General features: G+C 40.8%; 1 pseudogene; it reads left to right on the plus strand.

Moving 5' to 3' along the window:
* The first annotated feature begins 5,551 nt into the window (after positions 1 to 5,551).
* Positions 5,552 to 11,276, plus strand: LOC147430887 (isoleucine--tRNA ligase, cytoplasmic-like; annotated as a pseudogene).
* The last annotated feature ends 1,658 nt before the right edge of the window (positions 11,277 to 12,934 follow it).

Below are 12,934 nucleotides of genomic sequence, written 5' to 3' on the forward strand. Positions count from 1 at the left end.
CGAGCATAACAGAAATCACTTGACGTTAAATTGTATTTTGAGAGAGAGAGAGAGAGAGAGAGAGAGAGAGAGAGAGAGAGAGAGAGAGAGTGTGTGTGTGTATCAAGGTTTCAGAATACTGATGGCTTGAGGTGCAAGTGCTCGGACCTTGCTTGAATTTTATAAGCAGATCTTGTTGCTTTGCTCTTCTAAAAAGAGTTGGAGACAAAGGACCTCAGAGCTGTACAAATGCTTATCTGTTGTATTCATTATTTTGCGCTATCAAAAATTGTTAGTTTTTAGAAGCCAAAACTGAATAACTTGCATTGTCTGCTAAATGAGCTACATGAGAGCTTGTTATACCCATTGATAAATTTATGCATGGATTATGGAGATTTTGCTCGTCCAAGACAACTCTTATGCTCATTTTGAGTACCTGCTTTTGTACATTAATTATTGGGCTATTTTGTGACACAAACATTCATTTTGATTTACTCAAAAGAGCTGGGAAAACAAAAGTTTACCCTATGCTTTTCCTCTGCGATGTTATGTATATCATATTAGCTACATGTGAGCTTCATCTTGAGGTGCATTGAAGTAAATTGATCCTTGGTCAAGAATGTGCACTAACTTTGGGGGTTGGCATTGCTTGTTATATTTTAGTGCTTGATTTGAATGAGAAGACCATGCGCAAAACACTAAATTTGACCCTATTTGATAGCCAAAAGGCATATAAAAAAAAAGGTCATAGCCAAGCGATGAGAGACCGTGGGCAGTCACTAAATCCCCTATTCGCCTTGTCTTGACCCCGCTGAAAAACTGGCGTTCATTAGAAAAGGTCATAGTCAAGCGATGAGAGACCGTGGGTAGTCACTAAACCCCCTATTCGCCTGGTCTTGACCCTGCTGCAAAACTGGCGTTCATTAGCAAAGATCATAGCCAAGGAATGAGAGACCGTGGACAGTCACCAAACCCCCTAGATGTGCCTAGTCTTGACCCCGTTACAAAAATGGCGTTCATTAGCAAAGGTCATAACCAAGCGAAGGGAAACATTGGGCAGCCTCTAAACCCCCTATTCGCCTAGTCTTGACCCCGCTGCAACAACTGGCGTTCATACTATTTGGGGCCACTCGTTTCTCTGATATGTATGTCATGTGTATAAAGATAATATGAGCACTCCTATGCATAATTGAACTTCATTGCACAAAATGTTTTGACTTATGCATGATCTAGTGCTTTTCTTAATTGAAAGATTCTCTTTGCACTAACTGAAAACTCTTGGTAATATGTTTGGGCTTCTTTTGAGCGTTACATTGCACATGCAATAATACTTGATCGAGACATTCTATGTACTAAAATTTGGGCTTGACATTGACTGTGCATTTTAGTGTTTGCTCTAAATGAAAAATCCTTGCACGGCACTAAAGTTGAGATTCTGTGAATGATCATGGGAGAGCAGTAAATTTTTACGCTTGTGATTGATTGTGAATTCCTTGAATGCTTGTGTTGAATTTTCAAATGCTCAAGAGCACTAATGATTTGAACTTTTTTGAAGGCATTTGGCAAGGTTGAGCTTTCATTGATCCAAGAAGGGGTCATCATTGCAAAATATTACAAAACTTGGCTATTTAGAGCCATTACAATTCTTTAGATTAAAAGTTGTATACATGATGGCTCATAGCTTGGTCTAAAGTGAAAATGTTTTCATGTGAACTAATGTTTACCCAACTTTTTTTGGAAAGCTGTAAATTGTAAAATTTGGCTTTCAAGAGCCACTTAGTTTCATAAAAAAGTTGTATTGTTTCTAGCTCATAGCTTGATCTAAATTGCACATTTCAATTGAGCTAGAAATTAATCAAATTTTTTTACATGAGAGGTTTGAACATTGCAAAATGTGCTTATTTAGAAGCTCATTCTCTCTCATTTTTTATATGTATGCATAAATTTGCTATCAAAGAGCATCATGTGCATAACCAAAGGCACTTTTTTCCCTTGGGTTTTTTTCCCTTTGGCATATTTGGGTATGCAAGACCCTAGCTTTCGGATTTCATTAATGTTTTTTGTGTGTTTTTGGCTTTCAATAAAAGGCCTTTGGAGCTTGCGTTTACACTTAGCTTCAATAAGCTTGGTTTGTAATAAAAAGCTCAAGAGATTCTCTACCAAGTGGATGCTTGCTCAAGGATGCTCAAAAAGAGCATGAATAGGTGAAAAGAGCATGCTCAAAAGCATGAATAGGTGAAATCCTTCCATGATTTTCTCTTTTGTTCATATGTCCATTCTCTATGCTTGGCTTAAGTAATTTTTGCTTCTAAGCTATGGTTCTTTCATGTTCAAAAGCTAGGCATACTAAAGTTTCAACACTTTGCTTTGTGAAAATTAACTCATCAAAAAATTAGGTTTTATGTGTGCTAATCACAGGTAATTGTCCTTGACCTTAGGTTAATGTAGGTTCATTTCTCATTAGTCCTAGATTCTTAGTGATAGTTTTAATACTCCATTCACTTTTAACATGACTTAGGGCAATGATTAGGCTTTAGTCCTTTAGTCCAATTGCCATAAACATCTCATGTTGGAAGAAATAAAAAAATGCTAAAAAAATGAAACAATGAAGCAAAAAAGTGTCAAGAAAAAGTAGCAAAAATGCTACTAGACACATGAAAAGAAAATTTATATGTTATGTTGTGTCTTTGTGAGGCCTAGCGCCTTATTGGCACTTGGTATGCGAGGGGAATCACCTTGGCTTGCTTGGTCAAGGCCCTAAACCGATGCCTTGGGTTGATACGGGTTAGCCGTCGCCTTGGTAGGCTAGTAGGCTTTTGGAACACCTTCTTGAGGGTTCAAGGAGCCGAGAGTCGTACCTAGACTTGCCTTGGGGTCGTAGCCTTGTGATGTGTTTTACATTTTTCAATGAATGACAAAAACAAAACTTCCATGAGTTTCAAAAAGCTGTGACAATGTACTAATAGATTAAGAGCTTTTTTATAGCCCATAGACATGATAGACTTCAATGATTTATTAAAATTGGTCAATGTCATACTTTTTAGGCTATAACCTAGCATTAGCCTAGGGTCATAATTGATTGCTTGTGTGTCATGCATAAAACTGAAATTTCAAGTGGTTTAATCTTCACAATAGTATAGATGTTTTTTTTTCTTTATGTTGTTTAGTTTTTTACTATGATTCACCCATATTTTAGAAGAAAAAATTTCACTTTGCATGATTGCTCATTGTACTTCATGTTTTTTTATCCCTTTTGGCCTTTGATGCTCATTACTTGTTCTTATGTTTTGCAGCTCAACATTTCTTCCATGGACTTGCTTTCTACCATGTCACTGTGTTCTGCTTCACCGGCACACGAGGACGTGCACCAAATTAGGAAAGGGAAAATGTTAACAGCAGCTAACACACGCTACACCGAATATGCATCAAGCAAGAGATATGTTGTGGATGTGACTCACATTGTATGAGGTCTTGGGCTCATTGGGAGTTCCAAAGTTGCATATGCTACCTAGAGGGCTCAAACTTAAACCCATAGTAGAAGGGATTGTGGTGAAAGCCTTTATGCAAGGAAGCTTCATCCTTGAGTATCCACTCTTGAGGATCCACTTTTGAGAGCTCTCTCTCTCTCTCTTGAGTGTTCACTCTATGGATGGCCTAGCCTTGATCTTAACGCCCATACTTAAGAGACTAGTGCTAATCCATTGTAATTAGAGAAGCTTTCTTAACCCCCAGGGGATTCACTATGGATTTCCGTATGGTAACACGTGAGTGTACAAGAGGGGGGGTTTTAGAGGTCAGACATAAGCGTATACAATAGGGGTAGCCCCCCATTATTTCATGATCGTACCGTATGCATAAGGGAGGGGGGGGCCTACCCCGCGGGGGGGGGGGATATTAAGTGGTTATGCCATAATACACATACCCTAACAAGCCAACCAAAGAATCTTTCACATGAGGGTGTTGTTCTTGGTATTTCAAAGAGTTAATTCACTCCACTAGCAAACTAAGATAGCTATATCAATGAGAAAATATGGTACCTCCCTGTCCTTTCCCTTAGCTAATATCTTTAAGACTTGTTCAACAAGCTTCTAGATTTGTTGGGGTTGATGCTACCATAAACTTGACTAATCTTCTTCTATGTAGTCAGTAGGCATCAATATCTTGGACATTCAAATCCTCATTAGCCTCTTCAACATCATCATCATCAATACCACCGTCTGCATAGCCTGTGTCTCCACATCTGCACCCTCATTTTATTTATTGTTTTCTTCTTACACATCGTCCAAGTCACTCCTCTTCTTCTTCTTCTTCTATGCAAACTCAGTAGCAACACCAATGGCATGATCAAGAGCTTCTCCTACACCCACGATACCAGCTTTACAACCATCATTGTAATCTATAATAAGTTTCCCAATCTTTGCCAATCAGCGGATGCAAGTTGAGGGTGTGTCTCCAGATGCAATGTTGTCTCATGGAGTGCATTGATTGGAGGATATGTCCAACAAGGTTAGGGAGGGAGATTGTTTGTCGCTTTGTGGGTGCCTTGGTCGTCATGTATGCTAAACGTGATGCACTTCATAAAGCACAGAAAGTTTTTGAGGAGCTTCCTATCGGGGATGTCATCTCTTGAAATGCACCTATTGCGGGGATATGCACAACTTGGGGAGGTCCACGGAATGGAGGCAAGGGTGGAAAGCATGGGGTTTCCCCTATTCCCCGGAGATGCAACCACTTTCGCTTGCATATCGACAACATGGTAAATACCCAAAAAGTTATCTGCAAAGACGCATGTCGACAATTGTCACAACCGTCACACACACATACACATGTCGGTGGTAAGAGCGAGCAAGAGCTAGTAGATGTAACTTTGAGTAGTACCCTTTTTTGTGTGGGCGACACTGAAAGTAAGAGTTGAGTCGCACCCTGTGCGAATGGGGGGAGTGGGATGAAGCAATTACCCGAGCTTAGTAAAGCCGCTTTCTCTGCCTCGGTTGTAGAAGCTCTTCTACAATTCTGTTAGAGCTACGAGAAAGGGAGGGAATACGCTATATTTCTGCAGACTCTCGCTTCTCCTTGTTTCTCGAACCATCTCGCCCAATCAAAATGGCCCAATATTTTCTATCAATTTTGACCTTTGATATTCTACCGTTGGGTGCGACCTGAATCCCTCTCTTCCCCCCACTGCCCCTACTCACACTGTGTGCGACTCGGCTCTAAAACCCTTTCCCAAGGTTCTCCATTTGTGGGAGGGGTGCAAGTTCTCCTCTCCCCGCCCTACGTAGACTGCCGCACTGTCGGTGTTTCTCCATCGCCGGACCCCTACTCCCGCGCAAGCACAGTTTCGCTCTTTGAGCCTCTCTCTCTCTCTCTCTCTCTCTCTCTCTCTCTCTCTCTCTCTCTCTCTCTCTCTCTCTCTCTCTCTCTCTCTCTCTCTCTCTCTCTCTCTCTCTCTCTCTCTCTCTCTCTCTCACACACACACACACACACACACACACACACACACATGCGCGCGAGCACGCGCACACGCACACGCACACGCAATAAACTTTGTGCTGCGAGTAGTAGCATCACCATGGAGGACGTGTGTGAGGGCAAGGACTTCAACTTTCCGCTACAGGAGGAGAAGTTCCTAGCCCATTGGAAGAAGTTGGATGCATTCAAAAGACAGCTGGAGCTGTCTGAGGGCAAGCCCGAGTACATCTTTTATGATGGACCGCCCTTTGCAACAGGTCTCCCACATTATGGACACATTCTAGCTGGGACAATAAAGGATATTGTTACACGGTTTCAAACAGCAAATGGCTGCCATGTGACTCGCCGGTTTGGCTGGGACTGCCATGGACTCCCAGTTGAGTTTGAAATCAACCAAAAGCTTAACATCAAGAGCACCAAGGATGTGCTGAATATGGGAATTGATGTCTACAATGAAGAATGCAGAGCCATTGTGATGAGATATAGTAAAGAGTGGGAGACTGTCGTTACACGTATGGGACGTTAGATTGACTTTGAGAATGACTATAAAACTTTAGATCCCCAGTTTATGGAAAGTGTTTGGGTTTTCAAACAGCTCTTTGATAAAGGGCTTGTGTACCGAGGCTTCAAGGTATGCATTTAGTTATTAATGTCTGCAATCCTTACCGAGTGGAGAATGAAGAGTGTTTTAAATAATCTGTGGTTGTTTTTAATAGTGTGAGGGGGTAGTTTTGTATGCCTTCTTTTCCCTTACCAATCTCTGCCTCGTTTTTTGTCATATTGCAGCGTGAATTTAGAATAAGTATTATGTTACCAACTCAAGGCCATTCTGCAGTACTGTCTTTTGCATTGTTATTAACAATAATATTTAACCGAAGTTTAAGATCAAGTTTATCAAAAGTCCAGGCCTTTATTACCAAATTTTAATAAATCCTTTTTTTTGTGTATCATGGAACTTTGTGAATTTTATATTTTAATGTAAGCATTTCTATGTGTTTTGATGCAGGTAATGCCTTACAGCGTAGGTTGTAACACAGCCCTTTCAAACTTTGAGGCGGGATTAAATTACAAGGTATGATCCTTGCACTCAATGTTGCAAATTCAGGGTCTTTCTCTTGTTTCACTATAAATGGCCGCTTCTCCCTGCCTTTTCAAGATGTATCTAATCCTTCGATCATGATCAGTTTTCCATTGCTGGATGATGTAGACGGAGCAGCAATGGTAGCTTGGACCACGACACCATGGACTCTACCAAGCAATTTAGCCCTCTGTGTTAATCCGAACTTTACTTATGTTAAGGTCAGCCATGCAAATAATTGGTCGTTATAAATAGTGTCTATATTGTTTCTCTTGAATTGTCAGTTCTTCAAGATGATGGCATTGTGTTGAGATTTCCTTACTCTTAGCAACTTTTTTTGAAGTATTTATGTGCATAATGTGTTCCTATAGTCACTGGCAAGCCTTAGTGCTTAGCTTTGCCCGATGTCAACTTTCTCGTCATTCACTTCATGAGCACACACCATGTATTTGGTCCATATGAAATATCTGTATTTGATAGCAGTTATTCACTTGTTTATGCACAATCCCTTGTGGCCTTGGAAGTTCCTGCTTGCTGGTTCGAACTGCAAGTGCTCAATAATTGCTATCATTTTGAAATCCATTGTTCCATTCACGATTTTATGGGCTTCCTATATTGTGCTTCTGCGGCTCTTCCAGGTTTCTTTGTGCTGGCAGTGCACAATGAGAAGTATAGTGAGCTGTACATAAGTGCTTCGTACTGCAATATAACACTTTGATACTTATCCTATTTCTAATCGCTAAATAATGAGATCTATAGTTGTGTCTTTTTGCCTGCTAGGCTCAATGCAAGGTGACTGGGGCTATTTACATTGTTGCAGAGAGTCTTCTATCTCAGCTACCTGTTCGAAAAGGCAAAGTGGAGGTGCCAAATGGTGATGTCTGTAAGGTCATGGACACATCTGTCAACCGTGACAATCCCAAGCCTTCTGATAAAAAGTCTGGCGAAAAGAAGGCTGATTTGGGTAGCTATAAAATTTTGACTCGAATGAGTGGTTCAGAACTAGCTGGAAAAAGGTACACTACATTAAGTTGAAGTTAGTGGTGTGATTGATCATTATATTGTATAGCACTAACAAGGCACCATTTTTTTGCAGGTACCAGCCTCTAAAAGTACTATCAGATGAATATGTCAAAGACGACAGTGGCACGGGCATTGTACACTGTGCACTAGTATTTGGTGAAGACGACTATCGTGTCTGCTTGAATGCGGGCATAATTGATTCAGTAACCATTTTTTCCTCTATGTTGCTTACTCTGGAAATTTATTGTGTTGCCGGTTAGCTTTGTGCCCAAGGCCTGGTGATGTTATTGCTTGAAGTCTGAATCCAGAGGAGTGAGGAGTCGCACCTGCCGTCGTCCTACTTGCTTTCGCTGCCTTGACCTCAGAACTGTCCATCGTCGAGTGTATCAGCGGTGTTGCCAACCTGCTGTGGTCTGAGTCCCCGACCTATGCGAGCTCAGAGCTGCGTGGCAGCGGTGTCATTGTCCACTGCGTCCGACCTGCGTGAGTTCAGAGGTTCTCTGTCCAGGCAGCAGCGATACAAGAAGTCGAGCGGCACTCTTCTGAGATGTGGGCAGGGAAGCGGGGAGGCTGGCCCAAGTTCCTCACGATTTCTACACGTATCTGTATATTACAGCTCTTAAAATTGTGTTGTTGCTTCATGATCATGAGTTCACGCCTCCTCGTGCGCCTTGCGATTTCTAGTGCTTGGACTCTGGAGCGGTCTACGTGTGCTGCTTCACTCTTGAGTCTTGACAGAGACCAGTTTACGCAAGTCTTGGGGTCTGATGTCTTCACACTTGGCGCTTTTGCCACCGATGGGTCACGCCTCTCCATCTCCGCAGAGTGGCTTAGGGGACAGCGTGCACGCTAGGAGCCTTCTATGTGGGTGCGGATGCTTTGCATCGTCTGTGTGGTAATCGCAAAGAAGAAATGTAGCTTGCACCATGTGGATCGGCTTAGGGTCAGCTTGCTTCTAGTGCTGAGGTTGATGTAGGACCTAACAAACCTGTCGGGCACAGCTTTATGCTGATTGAAGAATACATGTGCTTCATACTGGCTTCAAAGCCAACGCATTTTACATCTTATCAAATTTGTGGCCTTCTTGGTTTTACATAGTTTAAAAAATGAAGATTCATAATCAGTGAAATAAATCTGTAGCTCATAGCTAGTTTGCAAGAGCCTACATGTAGAGATCAAGGACTTATAATGAGTTTTAGGCTTTTGCTATCCCATCGAGTTCTCTGTGATTTTTCCTTTCTTCATGTATGGAGGAAGCTTTACTTATGGGCCATATGTGGTTTTATGTTTTACAATTGGCAAGCCTTGTGATGCTTTTCAGAGAGATTGCTACGGAGTAATGGAAAGCGAGTTTGGACAACTATTGTAAGTGATTGAACATTATGCTCAACAAATAGATTGAACATTATGCTCAACAAATAGATGTGCTCGGTGCTTGATCAATCTGTTTACTTTTCAGGTTCCAGCTTGATAAAACATCTGGTACACTGTATGCAAGGGGCTTGCTCTGACGAGGTCAAGCAAGGTTCAGATGGTGTTGGGGATATAACTACAGTACATACTGTAGGCTTGGAGGGGCTTTTGCATCGATAAGGTCTTTCTCTATGAGGTCTGTTACGTGTTGTTACTGGAAATGGTCGGATGACTTGTTTCTCACTCGGTAAAAGTTTGGATTGAAGACAAGTTTTCTATTGCATTTTGAGGCACGACACACAAGGTACTCATCAACTGTTTGCACAAAGCTAGCTTCAGTGTTGCTGTGTATCAGTATATTACCCTCTGCAACACAGTTGTCAATACTAGGTCATTGGTATTTGAGGGTAGCAACCTCATTCGTCCCTTTCTCTTATTTGTACATTTCTTTTTTCTTTGCTTTTTATTCGTGTGTTATCCCCTCTTGAAAAATTGTCGTCAGCCTACCTCAATGAACAGATGAGGTGGATTCCTTGTGATTCGGTCTTCTTGGCTTGTTGAATCAATGTTGATAGCAGTTGCAATAGAAAGAAGGTAAGGATTATACATTCTGTGCTTCAGTGACATGAATGCAGGGGAAGGTGGGTGATTGGTATGACGGGGTGGTTGGTAGTGGCTACAACAGGAAGTACAAGATTTTACATCTGCTCTCCAGACTGGAGTATTTTCCATGATTTCAACTAATCTATTCTTGTAAATTAGCTCTCGAGTCTCCATCAATGATGTGATTTAGCATGAGCCTTTGGTGCTAATTGGTGAGAGAGAGAGAGAGAGAGTTTCTACACACTCTCGCAGTAAGGTTTCTTTTGTTTAGTGGGGATGTGGAAGTATTTTTGCACTGTCGAATATGTAAATGGCATTTTCTTCTAGTGGTAACATTTCAGGAGGATCTCCACGAACAAGAATGGTGTGACTAGAAAGGCCTCCTTCTTTGAACTCCAGTTCATCTCCAACGACTCCCCGTCCTAAGGCCATACCTACGGCGCCTCAAAAACGAGTCTATGAAGTAGTGGCAAAGCCTGTGGTTGAGGTCCTTCATTGCCCCCTGCCATTTTCAACCCATTTTGTTCAATAGATAGTGTTATAGACAGGGAAATAGAGTCTTTGGGTGCTTGTTCTTCGTGTCTAAAGATATTTGCTTAGATGTTGGTTTGGCTTGTGATAGTGGCCTGTTTTGCAAGATATTTTGTATGTTATGTTTAAAACTCTATCTGATTGTATATACTTGGCATCCCTCTTCTTTTTGCCTGCAGAGTGTGCTAGAGGGGTATAATGGCACTGTCATGGCATATGGTCAAACAGGCACAGGTAAAACTTTCACCCTTGGCAAGCTTGGGGAGGAAGATGCTGCCGACCGCGGAATCATGGTTCGAGCCATGGAGGATATTCTTGCAGATACATCTTCTGAGCAAGGTTCAGTAACAGTCTCATATCTGCAGGTGACTGCTTTTGGCCTTAGTTTACTCTGTACATGTACATGCTTTGTAATCTCCTTAAACCAAAGATACCTTAAATACATTAGTCTTCTTGAATGTTTGTGTTCCTAGAGAAATGCCTTTCACCTGTTAGTTTTGCAACGATGTACTGTGGTGCGCAGTTGTGCTTCATTTTGAACTTGTTAGGGTGTATATAATTAATCAATTAGCTTCAAAATTCAGATGGCTGAACTTGAAAAGTTTTTAGGATGGTTTTCTTACTCTGAAAAGGAGGCGCACCTCCCAAGAGCCTAATACTGGTTTATAGTGTACACCTTTTAATGAATCTTTGAGTTGCAAATAATGCTGCACTGTAGGGTGTTGGTGGGGTTTCCCTTGCCTAGATTTTACTTCTCTTTGGGGCCACCACTAGTTTCTTTGCCTGCTTGCACATATCCGAGGTCACAACAAGCTTTCCAAGAATTTAAAGTGACATAACTACTGATGTGTGCATTAGTGAGCTGGGCGGAAATGCAGGGCCTCATAGCGTCACCATCACCGAATTCGGTGCAGTTGGTGATGGAGTTACCATTAATACTCATGCATTTACAAATGCCATCTTTTACCTCAACTCTTTTGAGGATAAGGGGGGTGCCCAGCTCTATGTTCCTGCTGGACGATGGCTAACGGGACGCTTCAAGCGTATTAGTCATCTTACACTGTTTCTGGACAAGGACGTTGTCATGCTAGGCTCTCAAGTATGCTCTTTTTTCCCCATCCCCTACCTTGTTTTCTCATGTATGCTACTCGCCAGGCACTCCATAGCCCTTAGATGAGACAATCACTACACTTTTCCTTATGGAAACTACATGGGGGATGCATACGGTTATCAGACTTTGGAATATAGTATGATTTAGATCCCCAAGGCATTCTATATGTTGGATACCATACTTGAGGTTGACTATGCTGTAAGGTCAGAGTAATGTGTCCAACTTGCTGAGGCCAACCTGCGATCAAAAAGGACTTAAAGAGTGTAAAAGATTTTGTACAATCTGAGTTGAGCTCTTGTTTAGCTAATATGGATTGTACCTGATGGGGAACAAAAAAACATGCTTCTTGTGACCTTTAAGTATTATTTGCAGCTTGAAATTGGCCGGCCACTCCCTTGAGAAGCTTGCGCTCCTCTTTGGCTATTGTTGAGTCTAAATTTCAATTTGTCGTAGACAGAAAGAATGGTAAATATGTTTGATCATATCTTACACATATTGTACACCAAATAATGTTTGAGTATGAAAGTGTGGTAAATTTACCATATGAGTATGAAAAAAACTATGCACAGGCTAATATTGCTAACATCCCCCCAAGAAAAGGGTGTATTGATTTTTTTTTGGAAAGAGGTCTCTGTACAAAAGAGACTTTGGCGAAATTTTTAGGATTTATATTTCATGTGCAAACTCAAAATTAAATACTGATGGTGCTTTTTTAAAAGTTGCATTTTGCTTAAGCATAGACGTGCATTCATATCACATATAATTGTTTTGTTCAAAAAGATTAATCTTTTAATGGATGTGTTTTTATTTAATGAGAAGTTTTTATGGTTGTTTGAGAGTATGCATTATTTGTTATTTAGAGAACAATCCATTTCATATGTGTGCCTTAAATCCCATGTGGGAAGCTTACTAAGTAGGTGGCTAGTATCATATGTTTTGAGATTGAGATTTGTATCAGTTTACAAGACAAATGCTATTTGTTTTTTGACATTACATTGAAACGATTGGTTTATTTTATTTTTTATTCATTATATTTGTTGCTTTTCATGGTTTGTTCTCTTAACATCTATTGCAAATGAAAACACACTACAATGTACACTTCTATTCATTCGCAGTTCAACATGTATTTTTGTAAAAGAATGTGCTTCTAAAATTGTTATGTTACTAGTATACATAAAATAGCGGGTCATTACATTCCGTACGAAATCCGTATGAGGGGGGTTGGCTCATTGCGAGAACATCCGTATCTTGTCCGTATGTAGGGGGGTAGGCTAGCAAGTAAGATACCGTATATAGGGGGGTTTCTCTAGTTTTGATGCACGCAGGTGACATCCCCCCATTACTGATAGTGAATCCCCCAGGTCTTAACCTAATCTCTACTTTCTCATTAGTCTCCATTCTTCTATTCCATTATGTCATGAAGTAGTTTCACCTTTTTCATTATTTTATATTTGAGTATGTGTGATGACTTCTTACTTATTAACCACTCTTATCCTTTTATGAGCATTCAATTTTTTGCGATATTTAACATCACTTATTAGGTTGATTAAGTCGGTTCTTAATCTTGTAATTAGTGTGTGAGCCCTATTGTTTGCTTGTGTGTGGATGGGTTTTATGAAACTCTAGCACCATTCACCTTGTGTGTGTAGCTTTGATGAAGTGCGTTGATTGGCATGTGGTGATTCGAGAGACCAACACCAATGCAATTAGTGTGTGCTTATCAT

The sequence above is a fragment of the Adiantum capillus-veneris genome, chromosome 21, assembly GCF_014529385.1.
Source record: "Adiantum capillus-veneris isolate H3 chromosome 21, ASM1452938v2, whole genome shotgun sequence".
Classification (NCBI taxonomy): Eukaryota; Viridiplantae; Streptophyta; class Polypodiopsida; order Polypodiales; family Pteridaceae; genus Adiantum; species Adiantum capillus-veneris.